General features: G+C 36.6%; 1 long non-coding RNA gene across 8 annotated transcripts in view; it reads left to right on the plus strand.

The window, feature by feature from the left end:
- Positions 1–22,762: 22,762 nt before the first annotated feature.
- Positions 22,763–26,193, plus strand: part of LOC116444440 — a 36,988-nt gene continuing 33,557 nt past the window's right edge. For 4 of the 8 annotated variants that reach the window (XR_004240312.1, XR_004240317.1, XR_004240311.1 and 1 more), the window contains exon 1: positions 22,780–23,335. This is a non-coding gene — a long non-coding RNA (uncharacterized LOC116444440). Of the gene's footprint in view, positions 23,336–26,193 lie in introns of all 8 variants that reach the window. The other 4 variants (XR_004240316.1, XR_004240310.1, XR_004240313.1 and 1 more) reach the window with 4 other exon arrangements.

The following is a 26,193-nucleotide window of genomic DNA, read 5'->3' on the forward strand; positions in this document are numbered from 1 at the left end:
CCAAAGATATGATAATAGCTTTTCGTTTCTCAAAACTACTGAAATCAATTTACTTCTATGTTTTTAGCCTTCCATTTTCACTTAAGGTGTATGGTATGAATATTGAGACAAGGTATTACTCCTTGCTATCAAATAATTTGCCAGTTTGTCTACTCTTTTGCCTTTGTTTTTGCAGAGACACATTAATTATTCTTCTGAAGGTGTTGCCTGTACACCTGCGGTATAGCAAGGATGTGTATGTTCACAGCCCTAAAGGTCCTTTTAATATGCTCTGTGGTAAGTACAAAACATATTTTTAAATAAATCTCATTTAACATATACCCGTGATTTCTAACTATCTACATAATCTTGCTCTGAACTTTCTTAACATATGTTTGTATATATCTATACCATACATATGTGTATCTGTGTGAGAGTACATGTATATTTATCTCTATATGTCTATATGAATCAGATTTTTTCTTGGAGGGTTTTTTTTTTTTGCCTATTTTAGTAGAAATTACATTCCAGAAGAGCTCCATGTTATGTAGAAGTTTATGAGGAAACTTCCATGTCCTAGGTATTCCTCTTTAGCATGAAGGCCTCAACTACCTTGCTGTGTGTTTAATATGCAGTCAGATATTCATTATTGAGCACTGCGTGAAACATCATCACTGCAAACCAACCACATTATTTCAGTCTGGCTAAAATTAATGAATTTTCAGTTTCGGCCAAACAAAGATCAGTAAAATTAAGCTGGAGATGAACAACATTCCTTGCCCAGAGGAAAAGCAAACTTAACTCCCAATTTCCATTTAATAGTACTGCAGAGCCACAATACTTCAGTATATTTCTGGCCATATTCCTTCATCCTTAGGACAACTACTGAAAGAATTTACTGTTCATCAAATGCAGAAAAATATTTATAGGTGGATAACTAATTTCTCATTTTTATGCTGAATTTGCACAAAACAAAACCTTGCACAGGTGCTCTTTGGAAGATAAAAAGGATTCAAATTGCTGTAGCAGACTTGTGAGTAGAAATGTTTTCAGATGTTCAGCAAATCAAATTGCATGGGGAAAGGGGCAGGCTTTTTTTTTCCCCCTCTGGATTGCTTTCCTCTAGATATATTTTATCCTTTACTTATTCCTAATTGATTAGTTCTTACGCATGGGTAGAGTATTTCTGCTACTGTAGAATGTGTGGAATGAAAGACAAATAAATAAAGAAGTTCACCTTGTAATCACAAGAAGAGACAGCCAGAGTGAGATCTTTGCTAAGGCAACAATTAGGAAGGCTCACGGTTGTTTTGCTAGCGATCCTCGTTTTATGTCCGCGATTTACTTTAATTATCTAGGCACTTATAAAAATGTCCATCACCTTACACCAACAGGTCACGCAGCCTTCTTTAAAGTTAACTTGGGTGTGTAATAAAACTAGTATATAATTATTTCCCATAGAAATAAATATTTCATAGTTAAAATAAACTGATATGACTTCAAAGAAATGTTTTACCAAAGGAAATAGAGCAAATGTATACAAGCATATATAAGAGAACTAGGAGGGAAAAAACAGATTTTATTTAAAGGAGCTGTGTTGGTTTTTTTCTGTACAGAATCTATCCAATATATTATTTGAAATACTGAATTTTCTTCAAAATTGCTACCCTATTCTGAAATGAATATAAGGTTAAGCTGAGTTTCTCCTCAGATTCTCCAAATCACTCATCATCTAGATTTTCCGGTGTCAGCATGATGGGGACTATTTCAGGCACTTCTTCTCCGTGCTTGATTTACCAGGAGACATGTCATGAGATTCACCTGGCCTGCAAATCAGATCTGAAGAGGCAGAGGAGGACAATGACATGACTTCTAGCAGTCAGTCATTCATTATATAGAAGTACCCTTCAAAAAATCCGTGCCTGCCTCGGGTGAAATAGATGTCAAATTTGCCTGAAGGACGTGGATCAAAGAGTACTGCCAACTCATACTACACACATCAAAACAGCCCACAGCTGAATTGCCCTTTTTCCTACTGAAGCAAAGTTTCTCCTCGTGTAGGTGTTGCATAAAATACATATTTTAATCAGCTGAAAATGTATTTTAATTATTTGCACTGACCTTGCAATTTTCTCTATGGAAAAATAAATATTATATAAGATAATTGGCAGTGTTGGATTAACTGTTGCTGTCTCAGTCCTGTGGAAAGATTGGGGCATATATCAGTGTTCATGTTTTTTTTTTTTTTAACTGGTCAATAAAATAGTTTGGCAAGAACTTGTACTTTTTAACTATTGTTTCACTAACAATTCTGCCTGTTAGAAAAAAAAAAAGCCCTATGATTAGATTCTGCCTCCAGCAATTAATACCAGTAACTTATTTCCTCCAATTCTGCTGAGTGTTCCAGGTTCCTTGGACATGATAGCAAAGGGAAGTTTATTCCCTCGCACTTTCAGTAACTGGATTCCAGATTTACCTGTTGAATGTTTCAGGAGATGCATTCTGTGAAAAAAATTCTAAGTTTGGTTTGTGAAGGACTCAATATATCTAAGGTGGACTGAATATTCATACTATTTAACTGTTCTTAAAAGCAGGCTCCTCTTCAACCTCAGCCAGGTTACCAGGCAGGTGAAATCTAAAGCATGGTAACTTTATCATAAGTATGCCTGCTAAAGGGTTTGCAGACACATCTCTTGGATAGCTTGAGTACCTTGCTCCTAGAGGAGGCACTATTTCATCCATGTACTTCTCTTACTTGCCAACAGAGGACGACTCTATGCCTCACCTGCCTCGTAATGTGTCATTTTCAGAAAAGTTCAGGTCATAATATACAAAGTCTTGGATCAGGCATATGAACCTCAATTTCTCTTTCCATCTGGATGTAAAAAAAAAGAAAAAAGCCTAAACATATCTAAATTGTACAACAAAGAGTGCAAGAGGTGTATTGGATCATCCCTTGCCACATTTCCCATTTTAAACAGATTTAGAATGGGTTTCCTGGTACGAGGCTGCCAGACATAGCATTACATCTACTTCCTAATGGAGGTAATTAATTGTTCAGTGATACTGGATTTATTACCTTGAAAAACAACATAATTATTTACTAGCTTGAAGTGCCTTTTGCCAAGTTATTTATTGTGCAACATTGACTTTTTTTTCCCCCACCCTCCTGACATTAGATAAATCAGGAAAGGTAGATTTCAAAAGCTTCATGCAAAGATTTACGGTTCTTTTGTTTTGTCATTCCAAGTGTTGTTTTTCTTAATATAGAAAAAATATTCTTCCCAGTTCAAATGAAAAGACTTCATTTTCTTATATACAATTCCATAAATAGAGAAACATTTAAGAAATAAAACGGAGATAATTTTTTTGTGGTAACAGAGATCAGAACACCCATGACTACTTTTAATACCTGTTGAAAAAATAACAGTGAATGTGAGAAAAGTCTCTCCTAAAGCATTTCTTTTTGAATTTTGAGAGGACTTTTTTTTAATTTATATTCTTGTGGCCATTTCAACCAGTCATGCTTATTGAACACACAGGAAAAAATATTCTGATGCTGCTTTTTGCCAGTTTACAATGCCCTGTTCACTTCTGCAAAGTAGAGAATGTACGAGAAAAGTAGTCAGGTTCCTTGATTCCTCCAATAAAGCATCTTTTAAAATTAAGAATTTTAAATAGAGAAGTTGTTTCATTGTTTTTGAAATGCTCCTCATGTATTGGAAGTAGAAAATGCTCCTTTTCTGAATTAGATAAATGGTCAAAAGGGGAAATTTTGAGGACTTCCACTGCTACTACTCTGAATTATTAAAAGCCAAAGGATTATTTCGAGCTAGGAGTACAACCATTATTATGAAAACGCCAGTTTCACACCACATATCCCCAAGTTAGTACATGAAATACTTTAATTCTCTATGACTTGGAGAATTTTGTTCTCTACTAATGAAGATAGCTCAAATAAAGTGTTTCAGACACGGATTTTGTGATGACTTCTTTTGTAACCACTGACCTCAGTGTAGGCAATCTTCAGAGTTAATGTTGGGTGTTTTAAAAAATACATTTTAATATCAAGTAAGCACTTTCTATTCATGCTTGGTGTATTGTACTTTTGGAAATTACAGCATTCTGATACTTTTGAGGCCAGGACTAAAAAGATGGACTTTTCAGTCTTGGCTACTCTCTACACCACTGACAAGGAAAGACAAAAGGTGTGTCAGTGGCAGCCCTGCCACTCCCTAGCCTTGTGGTTTCCTTGGAGAAGCCTGGATGTGAAGGCTGCGAGAGAACTTTGTCACAGGGGGCAAGAGTCCCATCATGCCCAACTAGATGAGATTGCAGTTTGTTTGCTGCACAAGCATGTAAGGACACATGTCTGCCAAATATTTCCTATGTAGCATTGACCATGACTTATCCAAGGATTAGGTGAACAAAAAGGAAAACCTTGCACTTCCTGAATTTAATTTTGTGGAGCTTAGCCATGGTTCACTGTCTGACCTTGTGTTTACAGGATTTCATTATATGAAAACACTACCCTTAGGAAAAGGTCTTAAGAGAATTTAACAGAGATTAATCCAAATGGCCTAACTGAATTATTCTAGCAAACCTTAATCTAGAATATTATTTTTTTAATGGATGTTCTTGAACAAGAAGAATCTTTTGTAAAGCATAGAAGAAAATGATCTAGATTTGAGCATTGTAGATATATGTGCTAAAGTAGGAGGGCTTGCAGATTTAACATAGGATAACTAATGTCAGTTAGCAGAATATAACAATGCACAGCTTTCAAAGAAGTAGCTGCATGCTTTAAAAACTGTAGCATATTTAAATAACCATGAATATTACAGTTCATGATCTTGGGGCATAAAGCTGTAGAAATCTAGCTATCTATGCGTCATATTACAGAAAACAGTAATGGCAGTAGTAAAAATCTAGGAAAATTAAATGCGTTCAAATAAATATTAGAATAAACATGAACTTCAAGTTAAAGGTGGCTTTGTAATTAAGCAATTATTTGTCTTACGCCTTACTGCATGAAAAATATTTTTGGTTGGTAGGGTGCCATGAGAAGTAGAAAGGGGCTGAAGAGAGGAATCTGATAATACCCTGCACTCTTTACTTCAACATTAGATCTTATGTGTGTTTGTATCTTATGCAATATGCCATCCTTAATGAGGTATTTCAATTTCAGTCAAATGTCAAAAATTGAAAGATATGGTAAACATTTTATAAATGTGTTCATTAATTAACACATTCCTGCATACAAAGTACTTCTACATGCTGCAAAGTAGGTCTAAGTTGAATAAATTAACAGTGATGCCAAAATAAGTGAAAAACAGGATATAATAATAAAAAAAAAAATGAATGAATGAATGAAGATAGCTTTAGTTAATTTTTAATACAGAAAAGCATACTTTGACACCCAGTTTTAAATTCTAAATAGGTATGAAGAGAATCTAGGATAATTCTAATGATAGCTGTCCTATATTCCAGGGAATCTTAAAATACATAAAGTAAAGCTGCTGTCAGCTAACTGGCAGTAGGCAAATGTTTTTCCAGGACAGTATATTGGTGACAATACTAGAGGCCTGAATGGCAGAAAGTGATGGATGAGTTTATTTCTTGCCATCCCAAAGCCAAAACAAGTGGGTTTGACTTCATCTGCACAGTATCACATCTAAGCTTGTGGGTGGAAGAGGAGAAACTTGTGGAGGCAATCTGGCAGGGAATGAGAGAGATGACACTGAGATCTACACATGCTTCCTGCTGCCAGAGCAGCATTTCTTCTGCTCACCTTTGGATGAGAGGCTTTGTTCATAAACATTCCCCTGAGATTTCTGGGAAAGAGGCTTGGAGAGAGGTGCCCAGCTGTTGTCCCTCTGTCCTCTCTTAGATCTGACTCTGCCTATAGCCACAGCTGCCACTGCACCCTCTTCCACAAGAACATCTTGCCAGAATATCTTCCTGAAAAGATGAAATTTGCAGAATGGCACTAAAAAATATGATTTAATATTCAGATCCAGAGGTAACTGAAACTAGAGCTGTTTCTTCTCCAGCTGATGCATGTTTAATACAAATCCTTTTTTTCCTGTTTCTTTATAGAGGTGCTTTGTTTTTTTTCTTCCAGCACATTAATGTGTGATACTATATTGGAAGTAGGATGCTGGAAATAGGATAATTTAGTGAAAGCTTGAAAATAGTAAGTGTTCTATGTGATTGCTAAAATTGCTGGAAAATTCATATTACATGGAGTTTAGCAAGGCTTTAAGTTTTATTTAATAGAGAATCTTGGATTCACTATTTATTAATTGGTTTTGAGTTTTGTTGGGTTTATTTTTTTATTTTAAAGATACTTTTTCTAGTTATTAGCAATGCGTTATTCACAAACTGTTTAGTTCTGCATGTGTGTCCAGCCCAGTTTCTGAACAGCTAGGATTTGGACAAGTGGAATGCACTTCTCATTCAAATTCAGATACTAACCAAAAGCCAATGAAAACCTACAGCAAAGTCTTCTCAAAATATCAGTTGTAATAAGATTTTATTTACTCATTTCTTTCAATGTGTAAAAGATACAAAGGCCCCTCTGGGAAGGTGATAACAGCTCTCCTCAAATATACTTTCCATTTTGTTTTAAGGCAGATGGGTCAGTATTGACCTTTCACAATTCTTGCTAGGATCTACTGTTCTGCTGACTTTGGCATTGCTGATGCCCAGTTTATCTCCAGAAGTCAAAAGAGACAACAGAATTTTTCTAGCTTTGTTATGTGTAAAAATTTCAGTCTTGCAATTTAATAATTTTTCACAAGATGCCGATTTTAAAATTGATCAGAATGTTCGGGGTTTGTGACTTTTTGCATTTGAATAACAGAGATATGATTGGTTTGGTTGTTGGTTGCTTTTCTTTTGGTAAATATACAAAGCTAATGCTATTTCCAATCTTTAATTAAACATGTAAATGATTTGCTTACATAATGGAAGTTATTGTATTGGCAGGTTGCTTGTATTATTTATATTGCCCAATGGCACACAAACCCCATATTATAAAATCACTTCATTGTTTAATCATCATTCCATTTGATGTTCTTCATGTTTGGATATGAAGAGAAAAGGCCTTTCAGTTTCAGGATCCACGTTACACTGTACATAGACATTGAATTATTGCAAGCTGATTCTGTCACAACTACAATTCAGTGCTTGATACTTTACTTCTCTATATCATTATGCCACACTTTTTGTTATAAATTCTTTATTTAAGTCAACACTCAATGGATTGGTCTGTGAAAAAAGTAATGTAAAGTAAAATAGTGCTTATTTTTGTCTTCTTTCTGTCCAACAATAGTGATCCTAACAGCTGGCTCTGCCCATGTCCCTTCTGGCACAGAATCATTTGGTGAGATTAGAAGGTGCCTTTTGTGTCACTTCGCCTACCCCACTATGCAATGTAATTTTTTTCTTTATTTTTCTCTCTCAACACAAGCCAGATGCTGAGGCTTTGTTGCTACATGGACATACAATTTCATTAAAAGTGACTTAAAGTAAGTTTTGGATGTACTTTGTGTCACCCTGTATGATGATCCTCATGCAACAGGAAAGCTGGATGCATGGGTCAGCTTTGAAAAGACAGAGGGTGGTAGGAGAAAGCATGGTCAAAAGTGTTAATTCCCACCTGGTGTAAGCCAGCACAATCAGTGGAGCACCATGAAAGAAAATATGAGAAGTAATCAAGATCATGAGGCTGAAGAAAGTGGCTTTGGATACATGTGTTTATTAAATATCTTGTATCCCTTAGTATGGAGGCAGTAAAATGAATCATGTGAAAAGCTGAAAGAAGTTGAGAATTTTTTTGGTCAGTAACACATTCAGCATCTGTAAGACTGAGGTTGTTTAATGCCACATGGAAAGATTTATTAATTCCCAAGGGTCTCATTAATCCTTACAGGACTACGTATGTGTTAATACCATGACTAGAAAATTGTCACGGTTTAGCAGCTGGCTTAAATGACCTCACTCAAATTGTATTCATACTTCAGAACTCTGTGTCCAAGATTTTCAAAGCAGAAGCTGCCTTCTTTAGTAGAAGCCTAATCTTGTTTAACTTCATGGAACAATTGGCATGGGCAAAAGGAAAAATTCTTCTGCCTCAATGAGAAACTTCTGTGTTTCACTGTAGATTGTTTCAGGACTTCAACTAATTAGCTCCTGTGCGAGTGAAGGAAATTCCTGCAAAAATTATTAAAGCTCAAATTACCTACTTTAGAAGTGGTCCCCCCAAAAAATTACTTTCTTAAAAGGATAAAAGCTCTGCAATAGCATATGGAATGAATGGCAGAAGCATAGCTTAAAGCAGCAGGTATCAATGACCCATTCTCCAAATCCTTTGCCCTGAAGTAGTGAGATCACCAGTAATCTTTTTCCTGTGTGCTGCCATATGACGTGTGTCAGAGCCAGAGTATGTGCCTGAGGACTCTCTATTCTTATTTTACATTTCTCTCCTCACACTGGAAAAACTTACTCTTCAACCTAAAATAATGTCAGAAGCTACAATAAGGCATATATTATATTTCAACTGTAGCATAGTATTTAAAAGAACTAGAGTTGTGAACATTTGTCTTGCTTTGACATTTTTTAAAGGACAAACAACTGACCTAGAAATTTATCCAGTGAAGATGGTACTGAATATCTTCTATCACATTTTCTTTTCACAGTTTGTGGCACAGCTGAGGAGGATTTTTCTGCATGCTACTGTATTTGACCTAACACAGATATTCCCATGTAAGACGTAAGTCCTTTCTGAGCCCACTTGTCATCTCTGCTAATACATGGAAAGAGCACTAACATGATTTTTAAAGGGACGTAACTCAGAGATACATTTTAGCAATTATATATGTAGATTTAATCAGCAGACTGTGGCAGGCTAAGAAATTCTATACTTCATGGAAATTATTTAAAACGGAGAAAAAAATCCCCTTCCTCTTTATGTGCCTAAGTAGTCAGAGTTGTTCTTGAATTTGAGCTTCAGGTAAAACACTTCCATTGTGGCCAGATATTCTTACTCAATATGCATAAATGCTGAATGGAAATAGTAAATAAATTGTACCAAGTTTAAATGTAACCTCACATTTGCAGTGTACCTATTAAAAAAAAAATCAATTTTAGTCTTACATTCCTGTATTCTGTGACAGTCCAGTGTCAAATAAAAACCATGTTTTACATATTGGTCAAATACTATTCTAAACTGAATATCGACTCTGAAGACAATTGACTTGAGTTTTCCTTTTTAATTGTCTCCTAAGGACATTTTTTTTGAGTCTGTCTTGATTAGAAAAAACCAAAGATTTCTGGTCTAGTCAGTGGACCTGAAAGTTAACTTGAAACCCAAAAAAATAGTCTGCAATCTTACAACGGGATTCTGCAAAAAAGGATGCCTTTGGTTATCCTCTAGTAGTGGCAGCTGTCTTATGCTTTATTTCCTTCAGTGGGTTTTGCATGGGAGTTTATCAAAACTGATCAGTTGTACTGAAAAATTGTAATTTTTCCTCTGTAATTATACTGTCCTTCTAAAACCAGTGCAAAAATGAAAAAAAAGTTCATTGTAGTCTTTAAGTTATTATCATAAACAAATATAACTTGTGACAACTATGTACTTACATGTCTTCAGGGCAGTAAAGTAATTATAGTTATCATAACTGTATGCTAAAATATTTTTCTATGTATAGCTTTAGTGAAAGGGTGTTTGGTATTACTTATATATAGCACTTAGTGCTTAACTGTATAATAAAACATCACTTTTTACAACAGTATTTAATGTCAGAATCACATTTTCTTTACTTGTTAACTCCTTTGACCAGACTTTTCATAGTAAATAAAGAACTGATTTCAGTAGTTCTTATTTTCATGAACTATAATGAAAGGTATTTCAGTTTAGATAGAAAATGTTCAGTTACATGATGAAAATCTTCACCATGTAGCCCCTTACAAGTTCTCAAGTTAATTGTTTCCTTACGTAATCAAAATAGTATTAGTCAGGATCAAGGATTCTCTATTCATTTTGTTATCCCAGAAATTAATATAGTTATAGCAGGAACAGTTCATCATTTAGCTTCTGTTGCTGTTTAATGAAATGTACTGGGGTTTATTTCAAACTGACTCTTGATACAATGCTAAATTATTAAGAATGGTTAATTACCTCAGCCATGGTAGAAGTACTAGTGGATCTATTGACTGATGCTCATTTGCATTTCAAACTTTTAGCTGGAAAGTTTTTTGGTGTCTCTATATTTCCTGCCAATCAGTGGCAGCACAAATCTGTAACTTGGTGTGTATGTGTTATCTGGTTATTTATTTTAACTAAATGATTTGTTGTCCTTTCCTTTATAGGACTTTTTTTCTATCTTTTTCCTACTTCATTACTTCCTCTTAACTTCTTGGGATGCAGATTTTATGCTAATGTTTGGGGATTAATTTTATGACTCGGGTAATGTTAATAGAGGGTTGTGTTGCCTGGAGTCCTGTTTCTTTACATTGTTTAGAGCAGTGGAAGATCCATGAAGTAGGGTGTGATTAAGCAAACTCATTCTAGTTTTGGCTGGTCTGCCTGACTCATGCAGTGTGAGTGACCCAGGTGTTTGCAGGATTATAGGAGCCAGGAGCTCATGCAAGGCTGCTGCACACAAGGCAAATGTACTGCAGAGGCTTTGTGGTCATGGTTAACACCCTTCTCAAAATAACTGCGGCTTCAGGGCCTTTGATTCACAGCTCCCTTTTTCTTGGTTGGCTAAGCATGCAAGCAAAATAGATAGATATTTCAAGAGACACTCTCAGTCACTTTGCCAGTTATTTTTAGAGTTTTATGTCCCTAAAGGTATATGAATATACATCTGAAAGCCTGTTTAGTTTCTCTGGAGTGGTTCTTTATTCCCTGCAAATGCAGTGGTTCCAACTATGTCAATTCATGTGCAATGCACATAGAAAACACTTGCTGTCCTTTAGTTTTCTTAAGGGCATGGAATCCACACTCTTATGTCAAATATCTGCCTGTGCCACTCTAGTAAAAGGTCTATAATGAAGTGCTTTATACTGCTTTCTAATCTTTCTGTTTTAAGTGTTGGAAAGCTGATACAACTGCTTTTTTTAGGTATTGGTATTGGAAAAATTTAAAATTTATACAAAAATAGTTCATTTTGTCAGGAAAATTTCTGTTAGAAAATAATATTTTATTAGATATTCCCTATTTTCTAAATATTTGAAATAACAATCCTCTGCAATGATGATTAACCAACAATGATGATATAAATAAAGTTTTACAAGCTTGGTCAGTCTTCTGCCTTCATCACTGTCTTTTAAATACACAGCTGTTTCATTGTCAGCATTTTATTGACTATGACCAATAAATAATAAGGGGAACATTGTCTTCACAGAAGGATATTTTTCTAGCACTGTTGTCTTTAACCCATCTGGAAGATCTTCAAAGGTCTCAATTCAAAATTATGTTCTAACTTTTAAAGCTTTTAGGTTGCTGGTGGTGCACTGCCTCAGTTACACATGCTTGAATTTGCTTTACTTAGCTGTGAAACCATCACCTTTGAACCTGGCATGCCTGCCAAAATACAGATATGAAAATAACATAAGTGAAAACTTGCTGTTTAGCTAGAGACACTTCTGCACTATACTTAGCTATCTACCCAACCTTACTTATTTGCAGTATAATAGATGAAAACACCAAAGTCATTTTGATTTGAAGAGGGAGAAGGAAAAACATTGATTTAAAATATTTTTCATATTGTGTGTAGGTTTTTTATTTTCAACCTGTTTTATTGTACTGCTTAGTTAAAGAATGCAAATATCTGGAAACAAGTACACTTCCTAAAGTTTGCATTAGAAACCATTAGTTTGACATCTTCACTGCTAGAATGGAGAGTAATCACCTTGAAGTGGCACTTGGATGCAGAAATTCGAAAGAGAACTGAAAGCATTTAGAGCTAATAAAAATTGATAATTATGTAATTCTAAATAAGAAATCGTACCCTCAAAATTTCTGCTTGCTGACTCTGTAACCACATGAATAAAAAACATTTGCTCTACTTCATCACGTTTTTTTCACTTACAGTGAATGCATGTGATTAATGCTGTCATTTATAAATGTGACTCTGGATTGTTTTTAAGGAATAATTACCTACTTCTGCTTTTACATTGTTCTTTCAGTGTTACAGAATAATTTGTCATTAGGAATAATCAGACACTGTTCATTTTCTTCAAGTAAGCTGAATATTTGAAGTAAGTGGTGAATGATTTATGTTAGGGTATATCAGAAATTCTTCCCTTCCCTCAGTTTCTGTCATTGCCTGCCAGCCCCCTGGAATATGTACAAGTGTCCTAAGCAGAAAGCATATATTCTGTGTGTGGAAATGCATTTGTGTGCTAATTTGCTGCAGCTGAAAACAAACACGGAAAAAAAAAATGAAAAAAACCAAGCAAAAAAGTAAAGCAAGGATCCAACTGCATTGGAGTTTGTGAGTTTAACTATGTAAAAATGCAGCTCAAAAATTAGGCTTCTTTGGCACGCTTGTTTCTGTCTTCTGGGGGTTTTCTGTTCTTTTCAAGAATGTTTCAAGATATATAAAGATTAGTGATTCAACTTTATTCAAACCTCTCTGAGTTGTGCCTAACAACAAATATGTATGTATTAGATGTTTAAGTGCTGGGCTTTAACTTCTAAACCTAATGATCTACTGTCATCAAGTTGGGGTTGAAGGTCCTGACTGAAGCTTGTCTTGGTTCAATTTGCCTCCAAGGAAATCAACATGAAACTGCTGATATTTGTTTTTGTGGAACTGGCTTGGAAATTTACAATTGAATCCACCACCCTTGGGTGGGTGGTAACCAGGACAGGAGCAGCATCAAGGAGCAATTTCTCCAGTGGGTGATAATGACAATCATGTTCTTATCTTGCACTGACTCTGCCTGACTCACAGCAAATTGTGCAATTCAGAATCAGGACAACTATGGACCAGACAAGGACATGCAGGATACAAACCCCAAATTCACATTATAGCTTAGTGTATAATATTCACACATTGTTCTCAATCCTGACAGTGTTCCCTGACCTGGAAATCTGTGCCTGGGAACAGGTGAAGATGTAGTAAAAAGTAAAGAAATAGACTTGCATAAGACAATTTTATTAACTATCATTTATGATTTTATCCTACTTCAAAATGACTAAGAAAAACTGGTATTTAGGCCAGAAATTATTTTATGACATGTTTAAACAAGTTATCATTTGGGTTTAAATTATAAAGAGAAATTTCTAATACGAATAACTGTGATCTGTGCTTTTAATATTGTGATAAAGGAAAAAAAATTAGTTGAATAAAATCCATATCAACTTGACATGCATTGCCACAGAGCAAATATTCATACAAAGGAAGTATTTTCTGTTAGTATCAAAGATTTCTTTTCAAAGCTCTTAGGGTATGTATGCACCTGGTGAGTTCCTTGTTTGCTGAATGCTGCTGTATTATCACTGTAGACAGCTCCATGATCCAGAAACACCTGATCAATAACCAGAATGTGACCATTCCAAAGCATATGATTTCTTGTAAGTTTTCCTTGCCCTGAGAAATATGGCTGACTCTAACACACATACTGTTAAATCAGCTTTTAGCTTCTGGCTTGTTGGCAAGCTAAAATCATGTTTGCCAACTGTAGCTTCTGATCTGAATGATCAGGTAAGCACAGACATAGGTAAGACACCAAAAGAGGTTTTCTCAGCTGTCCCGCAGGCTCCCAAAATGCCCATTCTCACTTCAGTAATTAGCTGGAGCTGAGTTCCAAGGAGATGTTCATTCCCCGTGTCAGAGATCTGTGCTCACTGCTTCAAAAGTAACCTTGACTAAGCTGCACGCTGCAGTGTATGCCAAATGTCTCTCTTCAGTGTGGGTCCTGGTCCTTACTCCATGACTTGGTACAATACCTTTCTCCAGTCTCTGTTAATGATGTGTTTACATGGATAGAAACTCAGGGTATACACAAAAAATGCCACAGCACTCTACAACTGGGCATAATTTTTTTGACGGGTGGGAGACCAGAGGTGGCGAAAAATGCTACAGAGAACAACTATTAAAAAAAAAAAAAACAAACCCCAAAATAAGGTATCTACATTTCCCATACGGTGTAGGGAGAATTAAACTTCTATGTGTTTTTCTGAAGATTGCAAGCTTGGATATTAGAACCTAAAAAGGCAGGGTTTAAACACTAAGACATGAATTTATTTCATTATCTAGTAAATCACTAAAACAAGCAGTACACAGGAGTTAAATAGAATAATCTGCTGTTGTTCAGTATAGTCATTAGTCTAGACCCCAGGGGACCTAGTTAAAAAAAAATATTTAGTCCCACATAGAAGATGATTTCTCTTCACAAGATTATTTTACTTCAGGCAGATTTATTTGGGAGCTAAGCCTGTGCTCCAGATTTTTTATGTTTTCTTGATAATTTCTTGAACTGTTATTGGACCTACTGCTGAAACTTTATCTCCAGGATGCCTGAAACATCCTCACATGTCCATGATGGTTCACTCAGTTAAAAGCTGCTCTGCTCTGTGGACCAGACTCTAAAAGACAAAGCCATACACTCCTCAAGGGCTCCTGAAAATGTCTTTAGTTATCTGTGAATGATAGAATGACAGAAAAGCAGGGGGGAACTTAAGTGCTGATTAAAGCTCAAATGCTCTGGGTTCTGTGACTGGTGCTTTAGAATACATTATAAATGACTTTTGAAAAAAAAAATTAATTTCAGGGTAGCAAATCAATACTTTCAGTTAAGCCAGGCATCACTTCTGGCTGAGTGACACATGTTAGGGCAATACACGAATAATCCTTCTCATGAGTAATTTCTAGGGCACATTGGGGTGACTACTTTTAAAGTCAGTATATAATTATCAGATGAATGCTACTGGACTTCTTATTTCTGTACAGAACAGGCGGGGGAGACAAACTCTTTGTCCAAGAGCAGACCTACTAATCTATCTATAATGCTCAATGCATTAATTCTACAGGAGACAGATAATTTATCAAGATTGGGGTGTCTGTATATACATACATATTATACAGATATGTCTGTGCATGTAGATTTAGCAACTTCTTTATAAGTTGGTTTCATAACAGACCAGTATCTTTTGAGAAAAAAACAGTTCTAGTGCTTGACACATAAGGCACAGAGATAGGAATGGCAAGGGGGCTGGTTGGGTAGGAGTGAATGTGTGAAAAAAATGAGAAAATTAAGGAGTTCAGAACAGCAATAAGGATAAGCAGGCTCCAGAGTCTTTCAGAGGTGAGGATTAAAAGCTTCAAATAGATGCAACTTATGGGGGACTCTGTGTGTGTGTGGGTAATGATAGAGATGGTGAGATGCAGAAGGGGTGCTCATAGGGAGGGGGTTACTGGAGCCGGGACAGAACTACATTCATTTACTCCTTCACTATTTGGGTGCAATTCCCACACTTCTGTGTAGAAAGAAAACTGATAAAATGTAAAGTATTATGACTAGACTAGGCAACACCTGGTTTGGTTTTTGTGGATTTTTTGGTGTGTTAACTTAATTTCAACACAGCTTAGAGTTCTGGGTTTAAAGTTCAATATGTTTTATAGAAGAAGTGTGAGGTTAATATCTTGATTCTTGTAGATGCATTACTTCTGTCTTCCTCATATTGCAATATTTCAATGGACCAATAATATTAATTGCTCAAAAAAAGGAAAAAAAAACCTAGCAGTGATATAGAGACCTTCCTTGACTCTTCAGTACTAATACAGACCATTTGGAAAAATCAGCAGAGCTTGTCCAGGATATCAGTGAGCATCTCATCTCAATTATATCCTTCAGTGCTCCTTCAAAAGACAGAGCATGTGCTTGGTATCTAAAAGGCAGAGAATATTTTCAAATAGGAGGAATGGACTGTTATAGGTTAGCCAGCATAGTCCCGGAAGGGATGTCCTTGCTAAGGGGTGCTTACAGCTTCCTCTGTGACCTGATAGAACTTATCAGCTGGCCAGTTTGAATATGGACAATTCTTTAAGCCACTTAAAGTTGTGACCACCTCTTTGATACACACTTAAGAATAGACAAACTCCCCCCCAAGCTCTCTCTCGTTTCCGGCGCTGGGACAGGTGGCTGCGGGACCCAAGCGGGGGCCACCGGGCCCGGTCAGGCCCTGCTTGGGCCAGGCCATGGCCATCCTGGAGCCGATGGACCTGTTCCAGCCGTGGAACTCCCCCCCCGCCACTGCCTTGCCGTGGACAGCCAGAGCGGCTTGGCTCTCCCCCCTCTCCACTGCGATAAGAAAAATTCAATATTCCAGCTGCAAAGCTGCAAGGCCGAGGTGAGATTAACCCTTTTTATTGCTGTGAAGAGCTGAAAACCTGAGGGAAGAGAGAGAGGAGATGCTTAAAGCTGAAATTCTGTTGTGAAGCTATGATATATCAGAGTATCCTGTTGTAATTCCATGAAGATCTGGGGGGTGGAGTGTTCAACTCGTAAGCAAAAGCACCTGTGCTGAGATAGGCAGATGCTGACGCAGCTGTAATTTCATGAGAAGTTTGGACAGGGAGAGATGGACCAGATGAGGACTTTTGCTCCAAACGGGAAAGGAGAAAACCTCAGTCCGTAGAGATGAACCTGATGAGGACTTTTGCTCCAAACGGGAAAGGAGAAACCTCAGTTCCTAAAGATGCTCCCAGAGATAGTCCTAACGATGAAGATGAGGAAGACCCTTTGCTCCCAGGGAAGGAGAAGGGCCTCTGTTTTTGTTTCTGAACGGCTCAACCTTAAAATTGTACCCCAAAAAACTTCAAGAGTGGACCCTCGAACGCGGGAAAACCAATTGCTATCTGTGTGTGACCTTGAACAAGCTGCAAGTCGGGGGAAGGGACTCACATGCAGGCAGAGAGACTCCTCTTCCTAAATGGACTGAACAATATTTGGAAGTGGGTGGCTGTCTCGTTGTGATACTGTTTTCATAGCATGAGCAAGAAGAGACTTCTCTTTCTAAATGGACTGAACAAGGTTATTATGGAAGTAGTAAACAGACTGAACATCTTAAGGGTTGTCTTTTCACATTGTCAGTGGGAGAAGGGAGGAAGGTGGGGGGAGGAGGAGAGTTCTGAAGGTGTGGTATAATTTTTTTTCCCTTCTTTTAGGTCTGTTAATAAACTTCTTTATATTCTTTCAAGTTTGGAGCCTGCTTTGCATTTCTCCTAATTCTTATCTCACAGAAGATAAACAGTAATGAGTATTTTAGACCAAACCACTACACTAAATTGGTGTTTCCGCCCGGTTACAAACCCAACCCTCGACATGGACCAATGCTTTCTCTATGAGAAATCCAGCTGCCCACATCATATATTGCACTAAAATTGTATTTTTCAAAACTTTTTTATTTATTTTTACTTACGAAATTCCAAAAAAGTGAAATTGAAATGTTTCTTCTGCTTTTTTAATTGACCAAGAATTTTCTAATTAAAGATGATATGCAATCCCTTAAAAAAAAAAAAACAAGTTTGTTAGGGTTAGGGTTAGGGTTACAGTTAGGGCAAGGGTTAGAGTTAAGTTAGGGTTAGGGTTAGGGTTAGGTTAGGGTTAGGGTTTGGCTCGGGTAGGGTTAACATTATCTCTAGTATTGTGATATTTTAAATTAATATTTTCAATCTGTGTTAATTAATCTGTGTAACTCAATTTTCAGGAGCCTTAGGTGCCATGTTTCTTTTGCATTTAAGTAGATCTATCACCCCTTTTTGTGACTTTTTCCTGTATTGGTTCGCTTTCTGAAAAATGAATTACTCATGCAAATTTACGTTTCCATTTCCTTCTTGTTTGCGTTCTGAAAAAAGTCATAAAGATCTGTTATTCTTGCACCTCATTTTTGTTGTGTTTTTTTAGATTCACTGGGATAAATATTTATGCAAGAGACCAACTTCAATTTTTGTAGCTTCATTCACTCGTTAAATGATAGGTTTTGGTCTAAGTAGTTACTTGAGCTGTTTTCAGTATAATGATGGATATTCTACTCCTTAAATTCTGTGCTTATATTTACACACTTAAACCAGAGAATATAAAAACTTTATTTGGTCTAGTTGAAGTTTTTAAGAAGAGATAATTTAGTTTATATTAGTTTAGTTATTACTTTTAACAGTATGTTTATTTTTCTATTGGGCCACAGAATATACCAGAGGCTTTTACATCTGCAAATGGGTCACAAGCTATTGCTGTCACAGTGAGAATCACTTTCGAGAATTTTGTATACCTAGAGTGCACAGTCAGAGTTCATAAAAAAAAATGTTTACTGGACTGCCCTCTCTAGAAGAGTCTAAGGGATTTTTTTTCCAATAGTTATTTAATTTTTGGCATGCTGACTTTATTCATCAGTTCTTTGCCCTGGGAGTCCTTATGCTGTGTTACTGCAAAAAGAAACAGATTTCTTTTACTTTATATTCAAAGGCATGTAGCTTTGTTAGATTACATGCAAATGAATGAATCAAGGGCTCACTCTTACTCCCCTGGAACAAAATGAATATATGCCATTGAATTCAAAAAGGGTAAGACTGAGTTTTAAAAATAACAATTCATAGAGTTTGTCATCATAGATGGTTTTTTTGGCAAGCCAATAATTTTCTATTATTTTATCTTAAGATGAACAGTGCAGATTCAGGAAAGAAAGAGGCAGGTTCAAATAATGAGACTGAATGGTCTCTAATTAGAATACTCAAGTCAAAAGTGTTTTACTTTCAAATGTCCCTGAAAATTCCAAACCCTTCATATCATTTCAATTTTTCTTTTATCTGCAAAATACTATGTTTTCAATGTTTATTTTTACTGTACCCATGCATTTTTAGATTGCAGTTGTGTATGATTTTTTACTACCATATTGAAGGTTTTTGTCATCAAAACATGGATGAAAGTTAATAATTTTAACTTCAATATTCGACATAAGCAAGTATATGAGCATGCTTAGATATGTGTCTTATAAATGCTCTGATAAACCAGCTATTACACTTCAACAACTGAAAAAAACCCCTCTGTAGAATGTTTTGCATGCTGAAAATTAAAATTCACTGAAACGCAGAGAAGAAATTACCAGTAAGACCAAACATTCTTTTGTTGGTATCAGACAAGTGTATCTTTGGGCAGTTGTTCTTGGTTTGCTATTTTAGCATATACCACATGGACCGAGAAAGGTTAAAACGGAGAAATATTTACATAGAAAAATACTTCAATTTGTGTATTTTGGGCCGAAGATATTTTGAATGTGGGGACACTGGAGACTGGGAAAGTACCCTGGAGAAGTTTCTCTGTGTGCATACCTGGATCTCAGGCTCTTCCAGTGGCCACTGTTGGGTGGTGGATTTAGTGGACCTTTGGCCTGCTTTGGTAAAACTGTTCCTAATTATGCTTTATTAAGAGACAGGGCCAAATATCTCTCTATTGTGTTCAAGCACCAAAGGCTATGGATGTCGTTGTGATTCACACCTGCTTGTAGTGATAACACAGAATGTGAGAATTCTCAGATAGCATTTCTGCCATTTTTGTGAGACTCCAGTACCCAAGAGACGTCAATAGAATTTGTACTTCTCCAACTAAGATGCTGCATTCTCTGTCATTTTGCTTTAGTAATGGCTCCATATTTTACGTGAATCAATATAGTACCTTGTCCTTTCCATGCTCATCTTAGTAAATAAAACAAAAATTTGAACAAATATGGAGATTATGTTTTAGGACTTGAAAACATCAAATACAAGCAGCATTTTTAACATGTAGAAAGCACTGATCTGTTTTTATGGCTATTATTCATGCTGAATCCTTTCAAATGTCTTACTTATACATCATGAAAGTGAACGTATTGAACTTGACTTACTAAGTGCCACCATGCCACAATACTCATCTTACATAGACTTGAGATATAAGTAAATATCACCTTGGGTCTTATGTGTTCTACAAATCCTCCACGATCATGACACATATGTCAGAATTTAACTTTGGCAGTGCTGCCACCTTTTGTGACATATTCAGCCCTTTCTCTGATTTGTGTAACTGCAGAATCATACTTTGGAGAGCACTTACATGAAGTGCAACACTGTGTATTGATTATGTCCCCCTAATATTTTACAATTAAAATTGATGTCATTAGTTATTTCATTTCCAAAGCAGCCCGTCTTTTTATTATAACCCAGATCTTAAAATTAAATGCCTGGATTAACAATCCATATTAGTTTATATGCATATGGATTTCTTTTTTTGTAAAATACAGGTACTTCAGATGGGCTTCCTTTATCCTTCTTGTTCCATTATAAAAATGCAACTCTGTGAAGTCAAAGTGAGCTACAGAAGCATTTGGCATTCTCTGGCATCAGAGGTATTTTAATCAGAAAAATCTTTTTGAAGTCTCTGCTATCAAAGGAAGTGGTCTTTTATCTCATCTTAGCTCCATACATAAAATTTCCAGTAGTGATCGATAGAGGAAATTTGTGAAGATCCTTCCAGTGTCCCTTAGGAAGCATCTCTTATTAGTCCATGCCGTAGGAAATGTTACAATCAAGATGTGACTGCCATAAAAATATGATGCCAGATCATTTACAGGCTTTTGGAAGATCTCAATATTAATTAAAAAAAAAAAATGGATAAAAAGTTCTTAAATAATATCTGTGTAATACAGATCCCCTCTCCATTCTGTAGCTTGTGAACATACGTAACACAGGAAATACATGAAACACATGTAAGATATAAACCCAAGAATTTATTAAAAATATTTTAACTGAAACATTAATACTCTACTGAAAGAATCATAATGAGTTCAGATATAATTAGAAGTGAACAGGGAAGAACATATCCATGCAGAATATATTTCAGAAATTTAGTTTGTACCCCTTTACCTGGTGCTATGCTCATCCTTCTCCAGCTCCTCTGAGCCATAATGTCGGGGGTTTCATGCTGGTAGACGGCAACAAGAAAGGAACACATGAAGGGAATACATGAGGTTCTTCACTATGATGCATATGATGTGCATGTCAAGGAATTGTTCTTCCTCCCTTTGGGATAATTTTCTGATATTCATTAACTTGCTTTTGCACCTACCTCTTTCTTCATTTGTCCACAGCTCTACATAACACCCAAATTTACTATATATGTTGCCTTGTACTTATATTGATATTTCTTTGTTCCCTTTGTTGTCCCTAAAGCCAGGTGTGTCCAGGTCTAGGTGTGCACGGGGAGTTGTTTACAGCCAAGGGATCTCCCATGCCTGCACTCTGTGCTGTGTTCTGTGTCCCCATGTCCCAAGGCTGACCTCTTGTGTTTCTCTGCACTACCTCAGTGCATCAGGGCCTTTAATATCCCACACTATGCAGAATAACTTGTTGCTGCTGGCTGCAGTTTTTGGACATTTGTACAGCTTGTGGGTAGCTGGAGGACAGCACTAACACAGTACAGTGTAGGTGTAGGAATAGAAAAGAAGCTGCATGCCTGGGGTAGATAGTGTGCATTTTTGTTATACATCTTCACAGCCTAGTGCTTGGGCGTCATCAGCCCATATACCAGGCAAAACTGCATTGAATGTTTGACAGATATTTTAATGGAGGGCAGCACAAAAAGGCTGAGGGGACCTGCTGTAGGCATTATACACATTGGTGAGTATAATGTACGAGTCTGTAACCAAAGGGAGGGGAAAGCGCGCACTCCGCTCCAGAGTACTCACACAAAAGAATTTACAGCACACAAAAGTGATCGTATACACCAAGACATTTATGTCAAGGCAAGATTTAATTTTGCAGTCTCAGTGATGTATACAAAGATTGAAAGAAGAGAAGACTGAGAGAAAAGGATGAGCTTAGACTCGGTGTTTGAGTCATAAACATTAATACTGTGATTTACCAGTATCTGGTCTTTAAGGTTAGGTACTTAAGCACATGTTTTCTTGGTCTGTGTCTCTTAATTTTTTTTCACAATTTTTTTCCATCAGTGATTTAAGGACCTATACTGGCTTTGAACCCCTACCGTAGAGTGAAAACCAGAAATCTTTAAGAATACTTAAAAAATAACCTGAATGACTATTCATTTTAGAGACCACAGTGATTCTTGTAAGGTTTTAATCTCTTGTGTAACTAAGGATGGCATACACTATGAGTTCTTGTATTTGGATAATAAGGAATTATTTAAGGGTTAACAAAAATTGTAAGTAAAATTAATGATCTAATGTAGAATTATAGAAGATAGGAAACAATGCCTAAGCTCAAATTACTATTTTGACTAAGGCAGATTCTAAAATCCTTCAAATTTGTGATCTCAAAGAAAGAAAACAAATTAAGAACCTATTCTACCTTTATTTTTAATCTGCTTATACCCTTAGGTATAATCTTCCTTGCGTTGTTTTGGTTTTAAATATTGATAGATATCCTAGTGATTTGGAATTAAATACTGCTGCTTAAAAAACCCCATAGCTTTGTCTTAGTCCAGATAGCGTTGCTGATATTAACATTGCGTTCTTTATAAAGCTACATATTGATTTAGAAAAAGTGGAAGGAAGCAACACAAATTCCAATTCTTTCTTTCAGTCTTGAGCACTCCTTCTACCTGCTAAAGTCAACAAAAATGTTCCTCTTTACTTGCAGGAAGCTAAAGTGGAGTTAAGGCTGGAAAAACACGGAATGTTTTTGTGCAGCCTTTCTTTCATCTGTCACGTAAGTGATTGTGTCAGTGACACCTAAACAGGAAACTACATGCCCAGTAAACACCCACATTTTCTCAAAAGCATGAAACAGAAGAAATTTGTGTGAGAAGGCTCATGATCTTGTAAGAGCCTAATAATAAGAGAAAGGCTTCAAAAGTGCTTTTTCATTATGACGGCTCGAAACCTGAAAAACTCCAAAAATGCCTCGTCATTTTGTCTGCTTATCATTATACAGGCAATTTGGACCGTGGGTAGCCCGCCTAGAGGCCCATATAAAGGAAGGCGAAACGGGTGCAAGTCGGAGAGAAAAGCGAGGGGCAGAGTCCCTGACCTTTGCCTTCCCCCCCCTCCACCACCACCATCGCCCTGCTACGAGACACTCTGAGGCCTCCGGGAGCTGATACTGCCCGCCTGAGGAGAACCCCCCTGGTCCTGCACCCCGGACCGGAGTCACGGGTGAGTTGTAGATCCCCTACCCGTGCCGAGAGCACCGTGAGTGGGCCAAGGCTCGGCTGCAGCGAGCGGGCACCGCGCCTGACACTCGGAGGACGGGCGGCCGCATTGCAGCCAAAGTGCTCCCGAGGTCGGAGAAGGCAGATCAGACGCTTCAAACTGCTTCGCTCCCCCCACCCCATCTCGGCGGCACTAAAGGTAGCACAGTGTGCTGGTGACCTATCCTATGCTTTTCTTTTTAAGTAACCTCGGCTTTTTCTAACTTTTCTCTACTTTTCTCTTTCCTTCTCTTTTCCTCTTTCACTATTAAATAAAAGACATCAATTTTTTGGCATCAACATTTAATCTCGTTAGGTTTTAATCTCGTTTCTGGGAATATTTTGAAGCTTCTAAGTTCTTTCTGGTTTATGCAGAGACTTAGCTTTCTTTGTTTTTCTGGGTTTAAACCAGATCGTAACAGATCTGTCACACTTTAAACTTCTGAACTGGTAATTGGAGTATTTCTGCTGCAGACAACCTCTTTTCCTAAGATTATAAGAAATGAGTATTTGGGATGTTTGTTTAAAACTTTCTACTATATATTGCAAAATAGCTTCAATTGCAGAATCAAAAGCTTTTGATTCTTTAATGTACTTCATTTTGTCTAGCTCTTTACAGTAATTCTGCTACTGTCTTTCTAAAACTGATGGTCAGTGCTTCAGGGCAAACATTTGTGGCCTCTTAGTTACATTGAGGCAACCAGAAGAGTTTGAGATAATTTGCTGAAAACATTATGACAAATGGGGCTGGTGATAGCTTCACTATCAGGTCGAGATTATCAGTATTTTGGGGCCAATTTAAAGTTAAGACAGTTGGAGATCTCCTATATATTAACGATCTGCATTTGGTTACAGACATTAATGAGAAATCTTTATCTATCAGGTGAAACTCGCAAACACATTTGCCCCTGCTGTTTGAAAACAGCAAGAAATGACTGGTAAGAGTTGGGAGGAGTTTGCTGGCCTTTTGAATATGTGCTAATGGAACATTTATTTCATATTTGCCCTTTTTTCCCCAAAATATATTTATTTGCACTCTAGGAATAAACTTCTATGGTATCTGCATGGTACCTGCTATCTGCAACAGCTGCACTGTAACAAAGGTTTGTATCTTGAAATCAGAGAGGCCTTTGCAGCTTTCACTTGAGAAAAAGGCTCTGATTGAGCACTGACAAATTTTTTCTCTCTACATCAGTCATAGAGGGTGATATGCAATGGGGGTCTTTTTGGTCTTGTTGAAAAAATTGTTGATTTTTTGCCAAAAGGTGGGGAATTAAATCAGGTAGTCTGGAAAGGACCATGTCATAGAATTGGAATTTTTGAGGTTAAAAAAAACCCTCTAAGATCATTGAACCCAACCATTAACCCAGCACTGCCAAGCCCACCACTAAGCCACGTCCCTAAGTGCCACATATCTATGTATTTTAAATATCATCGTGGATGGTGACTCCACCACATCCCTAGGCAGCCTCTTCCAATCCTTGACAACCCTTTCAATGATTAATTTTTTCCTAATATCTAATCTAAACCTATATGGTGCAATTTGAGGCTGTTTCCTCTCATTCTATCGCTTCACAACTTTATTTTTAATTTGAAAATGTTTAATTATTTCTTATAAATAAGAAAATTATAGAAGTCCCATTTTAAAAGGGAAATACCCTTAACCAAAATAATTTTAATCAATTTACCCACAATGAAATAATGACATATTGGAGAACAGTATTTTGCTGCTTCAATGTGGTTTAACTTTATATTCAGATACTCCTTTACTTTCTATGTTGTTTAAAATACCTACCTTTTAACTGTCGCTCTTCTGTTACCTTTGCACTTTAAAACCCGATTCTGCTCAAATTGAACCAGCTCAAAGACCTGAGTTCTGCAGTTTTTACTGAGCACCTGAAATACTGGAAAGGAAAACTTAAGCTTGGACTGAGTATATGCTATTTAAGTTACTTAAATAGCTTAGGTTTATTAATAGCTTAGGTTTCCTCTCTCTTCTGCTATATTTAATCAAAAAAGTTTCTCATTAAAGTGTGACAGTGCTTTATATTGCCTGTACATAAAATCTCCATGGTTATTATACAAAAAGAAAAGGCAAATGACAGTTGGTGTCAACACTAAACAGCTTGGGGAAAACTATTTCCTCAATACGTATGTAATTTAATTGAAATGCAATATTTCATGAATATTAGAAAGTGAGGGTTTATTAAGAATGGCAAGGAAAGTGAAAGCATGACTGTTTAGAGTAACAAGCAGCACAAATTTATTCATTCAATACATCACTGAATTATTTAAAACTCAGGAAAGCACAAGGTCATGGAATAATTTTGGCAAGTACACACTTTTGCATGATGCATTTCCATAATTCCACTACATCTATAAAGTTAATCACAGCTTTGGCATGCAAGCCTGCTTCATGTACTAAGCTGAGCCAGAGAAAGGCTCTGAATTAAAACTTAGGAACAAACCAAACAACTGACACTACAAATGATTTGTGATAGTTGAAAGCAGATGTGAGCTCCATAATGCTAGCAATTCTTACAAATATTTCATTTACTAAATCCCATATTTACTTGCAATACACATTTACAAGTGAAAACCTGTCATTGGTCTGGAGACATATCCAAATTAGTATGCACACACACAGTTTGGTGTCACAAGTCTTCTTGCGGATGTAATCATTCTGTAACAAGTGAGAGCTGACAAGAGGTGTCCTTTGGACCATGGGGACGAGAGTGGTTGAGATATCCTTGGAAAAAATCCATGGAAATTTAGTCAATTTTCTATTGTGGGAATTAGTACTCACCTGTCCTGAGTGCAGACTGACTGCTAACAACTCCTGCAGACTACTAAACCAGAGGGGCTCAATGTATGCAATTTTCAGAATTGCATTGTCATTTCTATGCTCCCAGAATGACAATGATATGTGGGAATTGCATAAGGCTTAAGGCTTCTTCTCAGAGTGTACTTGAGATTCTAAGACAAAACTGAGAGTATTTTGAATTTTGCAATTGAGTT

This window comes from Corvus moneduloides, chromosome 5, assembly GCF_009650955.1.
Source record: "Corvus moneduloides isolate bCorMon1 chromosome 5, bCorMon1.pri, whole genome shotgun sequence".
In the NCBI taxonomy this organism is placed as follows: domain Eukaryota; kingdom Metazoa; phylum Chordata; class Aves; order Passeriformes; family Corvidae; genus Corvus; species Corvus moneduloides.